General features: G+C 39.9%; 1 long non-coding RNA gene across 1 annotated transcript; it reads left to right on the top strand.

The window, feature by feature from the left end:
* The first annotated feature begins 318 nt into the window (after positions 1-318).
* LOC137192081 (uncharacterized) lies at positions 319-1,679 on the top strand. Its single transcript, XR_010930505.1, has 3 exons — positions 319-806; positions 1,117-1,254; positions 1,420-1,679. It is a non-coding gene; the product is annotated as an uncharacterized lncRNA (long non-coding RNA).
* Positions 1,680-10,498: the final 8,819 nt, after the last annotated feature.

Raw genomic sequence — 10,498 nt, forward strand, 5'->3', positions numbered from 1 at the left:
GGGTGGACGCGATTATTGCCTGAAATGACAGCTGACAGCGGCAGAGAGGGACACGGTTTCAAAGTCTGACAGCTAGGCCGTGATTGGCTGTTTAGGGATCATGGAGGAATCTGATTTGTCAACTAGAAGTGACGCAACTAACAGCTGATGTGAAAGAGGGAGGAGCTGAGAGAGAAGAGTGAAATTATGAATGAATGAATGATTAAGATCCTGCCTGAATTTACGCTAAACTTCATTTAATCTATTGATTATTTTCTCAATTAATTGATTAGTAGTTGTTGATCACTGTTTCCTTAACAAAAAGACTCAAAATGATTAACTGATTATCAAAATAGTTGCCAATTAATTTTTCAGTTGATCAACTAATCGAATGCTGAAATTAATAGCAACATTTCAACCGAGAGCCACTGAAATGATTCACTAACTCGCTCATTATAAGGCCCAGTGTTATCTGCTTGGATTCTTCTACCTGGAGTTATCAGTCTTCTCTATTCTTGTGTTTTTGTATCATGCACATAATAGTACCTCATACTGCTCAGCAGGCTACACTCTGCTTTTTGTAATAAATCCCTTTGGATATTACAGCATCCTGGTAGAGCCCCAATAAATCAGGTCCAAATGCGACTGAGAATTACTGTTTGTCTGTCTTGCACTGGTTAGCATTGATTTTACACTTATCGCTCCTTCCTGTGGAATACGAAGAGACGGAGCCGAGGAAGTGATGTGACAATGAACGAGGATGACAGCGATGTACTTAAAAAGAAAGCAGATGTACGATGGGTGTGTCTGCAGCTGGGATTATATGGGTAAGTATATATATATATAGAGAGAGAGAGAGAGAGAGAGGGAGAGATTTAAAAGATATAATCCATTTTAGTGTGTGTGTGTGTTTGTATTTGTGTATTTGTGTTTGAGCCCAGTTGGTGCCAAGGGAGTCAGATGGGCCACAGGACATAGTGAATAAATCATGAGCTTTCCAGTTGCTCTGAGACAAACATTTATTCTGTAAAAGAAGAACTGGAACAAGAAAAAAAGAAGAAAGAAGCACTTCATTCTCATAAAGCTGTGTACTAATTCTCCCTCTTTCTTTCTCACACACACACACACACACACAAGATAACTTTCCACTCTTGGCCTCGATGCACGCCAATCTACAGTCCGTTCACCTCCTTCTGGCTCATTTCTGCTGGAAATCCTCCAAAGTGACCGTACAAGGGGGAATGATAATTGAAATGCATGACAGAATAATATAAGGTAAGGGGAAATCGATTAACATAAACGAGATATGACATAGGCTAAACGAGATACTGATGTGCAGGATTTAGCGAGCTGAGGTTCTGCAGCTTGTTTTTAAATGTGATCTCTGTTTGATCTACTTTGGCCAGAGGTGTTGTGCTTTGACATGTGGTCTTTCCACAGGTCCTGTGTGTAACCTGTGCTGCTTTTATTTGCCTCCCAGCTGGTTGTGTGTGACCCAAGTGTGTGTGCATGTGTGTGAAATACAGAAAGAGACAGAGGAATCCAATACAGAGAAAGAAAACCCATGGGAGGTTTTCAGAAACTCTGCAGTAGGAAATGTGTTGCAAGATTTTTGTTTTGTTTTGTTTTGTTTCATCCTGTGATACAAAAAATGTCTTTTTATGACCTTTTTCCACAACAAAAACAAGGCATCACCTAATAAAAACTAGGCAATTATGTCAAAGATGGTTTGATTTATTGTTAAATAATAATAGTATCCTTCAATGTCCAGGAACGTCTTTTCTTCAGATTTAGCTGCTTGACTTGTTGTGCTAATAAACAGAAACCTGCAGTTCAGTATCATTGTGTCTCTGAAAGCGATGTTAGCTAACATTACCGAATTTTGGAAGAAAAAAAGAAACAGATTATAGATGAACTTAATCTACAATCTCACTGAATGTTACACAAGTGGCAACAACACAGCTGGAGTAATAAAATCATGCATATCAGCACGCCAACATTTACAAAAAGCAGAGGTGTAGCGGTGCGTATATATGCACCTCTGGGCAGGGCAACAGATAGTAGTGAGTGGGCACATACAAATACAAATACAGAGGGAACACACCAGGACACAGTTAGACTTAGAGGGATGTATCTCCAGGAGGAGACAATGAGACAGACAAATCATTACACAGGTGGCTGCTGCTCAGCGGGGGAGAGTGTTGATGAGATCCTTTGTTCAGGTAAGAGAAGCAATACTGTGATATAAAAAAAACTGCAGTGAAAATGTCACATAGGCTCAGTAAAGTATTAGTCTATAGCCCAATATACTTAAAAAAGTATCATATTGTATAAAAATGCCCCTGTGAGTGTTTTAGTATTATATGTTATATTACTGATGCGTTAACTTGCAAACACCGGATGTTACTGTCAGTTGACTATCTTGTATAGGTGATGGTGGGAATGAGCTCAGGTGTAAGTGTCATTTGGTGTTTTATTCACTCATTTATTTATTTTATTTAATTTAAAAGGGACAGTGCACAGCTCAAACATAAATGTCACCGTTTGTTGCACCGTACCAGATTATAGCTTCAAGCTAATTCACATCTGTAGTTCTTTGGCAGGTCAATAACAAACAGTGCACAGTAAAAACAACATAAAAAAGTTATACAAAAAAGAACATGCAGGACACACTATACAAAACTACTCACAATAGCACATCACAAATATTTGCTTGTCAAATTAAAGCAAGTCATGAAGATCATAAGATAACATATCAAAATCAGTGAGCAGCTTTTAACAGACAGGCGCTGATAGAGCTGCAGCTCCTCACATCGTCATGCGGGGTGTTACATTGATCTGTGGCTCTTGCAGAGAAAGTCAAGCTGCCCAAATGCAGTGAGGGGAAATGCTACAGTACAATCTTGTATAAAGGATATTCTGGAGGATCTAATAGAGTTTACTGAGCAAGTGTACACAAGGTCACGTCATGAAGGAGGGGCCAAACTATTTAAAAATGTATAAACCAGGAACAAATTTGAAAATAATCTAAAATTCTCAAAGCTCAGTAAACTCAGAGCTTTTAGAGTTTGTTTGTATAAAGACTCAAGAGGTCTTATGACTTATGTTTCTCCAGCCTGCCCCCAACATATGATGCAATAAGACATATGAGAAAAGATCATAGCATGCATAAATATCTTGGCTGCATCCAAAGAGAGACAGTTTCTAACATGTAAAATTCACTAAGTTGTACTTTAACTACTTTTTTTAAACATGTTTCTTAAAGTTTAAATGTGGATTTGGAGATATTTAAAATCAGAGACTTCAGAAGTTAGCTGCTCCTCTTAAACCCAGACAATGAATAATATTTTAGTGAACAAGTGAGTGAATACAGTCTCTGAATCATGATCATGCTGCTCTGGAGCGGAGAGCACAAGTGATGCAATAACGCCATGTGAGCAAGAAAGACACCGACTATGTTCAAGTAGTTAGACTTCAGGAATGACATCTGAATTTACTGGAGAGAGTCAGTCTATTGTATCACCACAGAGAAGAGCGATAACCTCCAGATAGACGAAAACAATATCTGTAACCCATGTAACTGTGCTCATCAAAGATGGCAACAACTGTCTCAAAGCCTCAAAATGCTTAGAAAATACAAAGAATAAAAATTCACACACAGACTCTTTTAAATCCGCAATTTTAATCTCTTTTGGGAACGTTCCTTGTATTTTAAAAAAGATGGACTACACCAGAGCCACCTGGGTTCAAGGATATTAAGTGCAAACATTCACCACAGTGTCTCAGCTTCTCCAAGCGAATGACTGATCATTGGAAACACCTGTGCCACTTTCTGGACACAGATGTGGTCACTTCCCCTCTGCCAACAGCTTCTTCAAGCTCCGACAGCCCCTACAGATATGGATTTTGTCTCTCAGCAGCTTTAACTGACACACACAGCGTTGTCTCGATACATTTGTATGCTCTAGTATAAATGTAATTTCCACTAGGAGAAATTCACACCTGCTTCATCTGAAAAACAGACCTGAAGGCACTATTTTGAACAGTCTTGTATACATAAAAACAGTGGAGTGGGTGTGGATGCACCAGCAACACTTACAGAAGCCTGTCCTGCAAACTATGTGCTCTCCTATTCCTGTAGAGAAGATAGGAAAGGTGGAGGAAACAGCTGCAATACTCACTGAAAGTGTAGAGATGTTGACCTTGGAGCGTTTTCTTTTTTTTGTGTATAACGCAGTAACCTTGAACTGTCAGCCGCCATTGACGGTAACAAGCTACAGAACTCTACAAAACTCAGTTTCTCTACTTTTTTGGTTGAGTTCTCTTGAACTTTTCACATGCATTCACACTAAATATGACAGTTGAATTTTAATTGGTGATTTTTAATATACATGTTAATAACAAGGCAGATAAAGTGAAGGACTTTTTAAATGTATTAGAGTGTATGGATTTTAAATAGCCAGTTAAAGAGCCGACTCATAACCTAGGTCGAACTTCGGACCTGGTCATTTTAAATAAGCTGAACATAAATGTTTCTACTGTTGCTGACTCAGCTCTCTCAGACCACCACTGTGCTTTTTTTAATGTCTTTTATTGTACATTTCCAACTTCTATAGAGCAAGTTTAAAAAACCCAAAAAACGCTGTTTTACTCGTGAAGTGACCTCAAACTTCTTAGCGCATGAAGCCAGAAACCAGATTACATCTGCTCCCTCTTTAATTGACAGTCTCCTTAATGCATTTAACAATAAGTTGGCTAGTTTCGTGCACATTGTGGTGCGAAAAGTGGACGTTAACAGCACACAGACAGACAAGACAGAGCAGCACAGCGCAACACCGTGCAACAGTGAGTTATTCAGACCGTCAGAGGGAAAGCAAGAAATATACACAAATCTATTATATTGTCAATTATTCCTCAAATGCTGGGATTTTACGAATATGGAGCTGAGCTTTGGTTGAGTGGTCAGTGCAGCCGTCTGGGGTCTGGGAGACCGTTTGAGACCTGGTGTGGGAACTCTCCTTTGCAAAATAGTTTATTGAAGAACACTTGAACACTTGAATATCCTAAAATTAGACGTGTAATAAAAAGAAAATATGATTGTTTCGCCTATTTCCACTTTTATTCCAACAAATGCAGATAGAAATACAACCCCCCCCCCCCCCCACACACACACACACACACACACACACACACACTGGGAAAACATCTCACACCTGTCAAAACTTGGAAGCCTTGGTACATTATGCTAGCAAAGACGTCACTCAGGATGTGCAGTTAGGCAAACAAACAAACATTCATAATAAAATTTTATTGGATGTCAGATCACTTTGATTTCTTGTGAATTACACAACGGTTGATTATGATTGGATGTCACGGTCCAAGATGTTGGAATAGGCTCAGGCACGTTACCACTTTATTACCTGAACACCTGATGAAAGCCTGAAAAACCTGAAAGTTACCCCCCCTAATCCCCCCTAACACTGAAGTCCACTGACCCAATCACAATGTCCTCTTTTAAAAAACTGTTTTTAATTCAGTGTCTGAGGAGGTCCTTACCATTTTTAATCACTCGATGCAGCAAAATTTGATTTTATTTACCTTTGTTTTGTAGTCTAGCTTTTATTTAACTCTATTTTACTGTTATTATATCTTTAAATCTATTTTCACATGTCCATCATCTTCATTTCCTAGCGTGGCTTTTTCCTTTTTGTTGTTATTGTTTTTATGATCTACACTTGTTCTGTCTTATTATTGGCTTGTCAGTCATCTGTGAAGCACTTTGAAGTGCATTAACCTGTATGAAAGGTGATACACAAATAAAGTTTGATTGATTTGTAAAAAACTCATTCATAGAAAAGCAAAAAAACCTGAGACAGACCAAGTGAATAGAGTACGTCTTACAGTATCCATCAACTAAATCAAAACGAGATGCCAAAAGTTACAATACTGTCATAATATTACAACACATGCAAGCTAGAGTTTTACAGATCGGGAATATGAGTTTCCAAGTTGGCAGACTCCAAGGATAAGTCGAGTGTTGAGTAACGGGAGCTGGAAACTCAAAAACAACAGTGAGAAAGAGGTAATATATCTCTACACGCTGCTACATTGCCAGTTCCTTCACTTGACACAAAGATGGAAAAGGATCAGCTAGGTCTAAATGTACTTTGATTTAGAAACTGCTGTCTCAAAGACTTGGAAACAACATTTAACCAGCATCTAGTTTTAATGTTTTAATGCCACTGTAGCCATAAATACAATAGAGTGCCTTCATTCCCAATAGCGCTGCTAAAAGATTATTAATCCAACTGTGCTGTGCAAGGGAAAGAAAGAAATAAGAGTACAGTTAATCTTCAAGTAGGTCTATCAGCACTCTCAGTATATCTTTGTGAATTACTCGAGCAATTAGCATTAGTAAAATTGCTAGCATTGATTAGAGCAACTTCCATTTCCCTGTTGGCAAAGGAGTAGCTAATATTGCTTTGAGCGTGTTATACAAATCTTCTCGCACGGAAATGTGGTTGGGTGATTTATGTCTGTCAATAAAAATTACGCCTGTGCTTTTGTGGAGGCAGCTAACGCAGGATGCAAAATTTAGTGTAATTAATAGAGACAGTTAATCTTTTCATGTGTAAATATGATGATTTAAACATGAAACAAACAGCATGAATAGAATTTCACAAAAACAAGGTTGAATGAGGGCACGTTAATTTGCCAGAGCTGAGCAATTAGGTGGAACACAACGCTAATTTCATCTCTCGAGTCCTTTGGGATATGATAATGTACTATGCGGAGAAGCATTACATGGGTAGGCACTACACGTTCATGCTTTCAAGTGACTGTTAATTATTCATTTACTATTTTTTTTTTTTTAACCATGTCCGACTGGGATTGAAGCCAACAGCTGGTCTTTCCAACCAGCAGTATCTTTCTGAGAGAGATCCAGAGACATGAAGCCAATGAAGCTGCTCCATGCACTGAGAAACAACCGCATGCATTGAACAAATAAATGTGTCGTTTGATCAGACAATATCTCACGGTGTTTGTGTTTCCCAAAATTGTGTGTGTGTGCTTTCAGATGATCCTGACCACCCAGCCTGTTGATTCAGGATTCAGGCTCTACTACAAAAGCCAGCTGTGATGGAAAGATGAAAACGCGGGACGGGCCTGTGCACATCGCTAGTTAATGTGACATGACCTTGTCTGACAAATAGTTATGATGACGGAGCTTAGTGCAGCACACCCAAACCACCAGGGGGGCCTTTTCAAATCAGGTGGTGATGAAAACCGTCCTGACTTAAAGTGCTTTTGAAAGCCAAGGCCAAGGGGTCTAAATACTGCAGCTAATATAATTAAACCAGGTTCACACAGGTCCTGAGCCCCAGGCCTTGGGTCAGCCTCCCAGCCTTGAGAATGACTCTATTCCTGGGCCACAGAGCAGAGCTGAGGCCCTAGAAAGTCCTCGGGCCCCCTTCAGGCTTGCGCTTTTCCATTTAACCCAGATACCAGGGGGTTTGGGAAGGAGGGGGGGGGGCGGAATAGAGAGGGTGAGTAATGAGAGTCACTATGGTGCCGAGTGTTGTGAAATAGAAAGGGGAGGGGTGAAGTGAACCCAGACGGGAGGTTCCTCAGGATCAGGACCCAGTGGCTGACCCTTAACCTATGACCATGCAGATTAGTCCCAGGGGGCCCCCGGGGATCGACATGGACACTAAGCAGGGGGCCAAGCTGCTGTGGAACAACTCAAGGATTCCTAAGGGGGGAAAATAGTCTCAGTATTCGGGGAGAGAGACGAGCAAAGCGGAGACAAAATAAACCTTTTTTCCAAATTAAGGGTTTAATGTTCTCGAAGATTAAAGTCAAACTGGTGATTTTAGATTTTGTGACTTGACTTAACTCCACAAGTTTGACAAAAAAACAATCTCACTGCAAAGTTTATTCAGTAGCTGTTCTGGAGCTTTTGATCATATCACACATTTACAATTCGATGACAAGCGAGTAGCTGTGTGGAGGAAGATCATATGATGCTGTACAATCAAAAGCTCTACAACAGCAGGGGTTCATGACAGGAATATGACATTACTCCTCTCAAGAAACCTCTAAGGTTTTTGGTCTTATTTGGTTTTATCAGCTTGCTAGTTGCAACAGTAATATGATCACAGGAGTAAAACTGAGATACAAACATGTTTCTTTAAGACATGACCAGACCTGAACCTGATTAAATTATACTTTTTTTTTGTGCGGTTTAATCCGTCGCTACTGTTGCAACCTCTAACTTGAAGGCTAACACTGTTTCTTTTGCTCTTCTCCCTGAATGTTAAATATCTACTTGCAACACACGTATGTCTGAGAGAAATAGAGAAAATCTGTGATATAGTTGAAAATAACCAAACTCAGTCCAACCTGATCCTTTAAAGTTCTGAACCTGGATTGAACCTAACCTCAACCCTAATGGGCTTACAAAGAATCTGAGTTTCAGGTTGTATTCGCACCAGTTTGTTTTGGTGAAGGTTCGGGCTCGGGTTGGGTTCAGTTATCGGGTTGTAGAATACCCCACGCCACCTGCAGACCGAGAAGCTAACGCTGGAATGATAATTTATGTTATCAATGCATCTATAATATTGTTTTTCATCCTGTTTTTCCATACTGGTATTTTGCTATCTTGATGTAATCTGTACACATAACATCTGTTGCATGTCTGTCCGTCCTGGAAGGGGGATTTTTGGGGAGTTTTTCTGTTATAAAAATGATGATTACTCTGTGTATGAGTGTTACTATTTTACATGGATCATGATGAATTGTTCCTGTCTTGTACTACAATTCTGCAACATCAGCAGACTCATCAGCTGAGGTTAAAGGAAGTTCAGCATCATATTTGTAAAGAGGAAGATGTAGAAATTAAAATTCGTTGGAGACAGTGTGAGACATGTCATCTGGGGGTCAGATGGTCAGGAGAACTGAAAACAGACATGACGTTATCTATAAGTCTGTATTTTGATAGATTAAGAAAAGAACTGTAACGCCCATTTAAGGTGTATAAAATCCTGTTATAAGCCTTTTTCTTTGTAACCTCATCCTGCGTGTTGCACTGTGAAACGCTCCGTCTTGTGCAAGAAAATAAATTCTGTTAAATGAAATTTAATGTTGTTTAATGTTTAATTTTTTAACATTTTCCTTATTCAAATTGAAGGTCTAAGGATAGAGGATGTTGTAAGCTGTATTGTAAAGCCAAATTTGTGATTTCTGATATTAGGCTACATAAATAAACATTAACTTGACTACTTTGCATATTGGTAACTTACTTTTCTTTAAAATCTGTATCTTGTTGGTGTGTGCTTGGAACCGAGCGATGAAGAAAAGATGCAGCACAGATAGAAAACACCAAGTACAAGGTAATTACTGCACATTACAGGCATACCGCCTGGTGCCGGTTCATGACCTTGAGGTTGGGAACCACTGCTTTAGGGATCCTCTGAGACCTTCTTGACACCTTGAATAATTGAAACAAAGGAGGAATATCAGACAAAGACATAAGTAAACGTTTAAAAGTTTAAGGTTGCATGAATGACTTACGTAGCTCTGATGGCGTCCACAACATATGCCGACATTGTTCCTTTACTGAAACATCTTCACCTGATTGGGAATTGATCGGCTAAAGGTGCACGAGGTTCATCAGCTGGTGTTCACAGAGGGGGTGTGTGCAAAGGAATTTCCTCTGGACTAATATCCTGTTGATCTGCACTTGGCTCCCATTGATTTCCCATTCCTTGACGCCCATTCCCCAATGGTACCACCCTACATCACACAAAGCCCACCCAGTCAGACGGTAAAAGACTGCTGCTCTGCTAATCTGTAAGAAACCTATTGATCACGTAGGAACAACACCACTGGACACCCAACACTATATTTCACTCTACATTCCTCTTCGTCATTATCACCACATCCCTCCTGGTTTCTCCACATCTACTTGTGAGCAAACTGTTGGAGGAAAAAGTGGGTATGATGCTTCACACGGGAGCTACATTGAAACACCAGCAGGTGGTCAGTGTGAGAGCGAGGAAAACAGTGGTTGACACAGCTGAGGGGAAAATAACAAATCGGGTAGATGAAGCTGAACCACAGTCTGCCCGCATCGCTCTATCAGTTGGCGACTGGCGTCGCTTTTTCTTCTCCTCCTTTGTGCATTGATGTCATTAATGTTCACACTGCTGAGGCTCACATTGAGTAATAATTTGTGGTCCCGACAAGTGGCATTATTAAGTGATAATGAAGTTCATAGGTCAGCTTGCAAATGGCCAGATTCTCTCAGTCACCTAATGGTAAAGCAGTCTTTATTGACAGCATTATGCAGAGAGCCTGTTTGCACGATTCCTCCCTACGACCCCACAAAGGATTTACCAAAAGCTATGTTTGCTGACTAAAGGCTTCACTTTGCAGTGCAAATACAAAGGGACCACAGTATTTTCTCAGTTTAAGCTCATAAGTAAACGACGCATTCAAAGCAGACGCATGTTATCTG

Source organism: Thunnus thynnus, chromosome 11 (assembly GCF_963924715.1).
Source record: "Thunnus thynnus chromosome 11, fThuThy2.1, whole genome shotgun sequence".
In the NCBI taxonomy this organism is placed as follows: domain Eukaryota; kingdom Metazoa; phylum Chordata; class Actinopteri; order Scombriformes; family Scombridae; genus Thunnus; species Thunnus thynnus.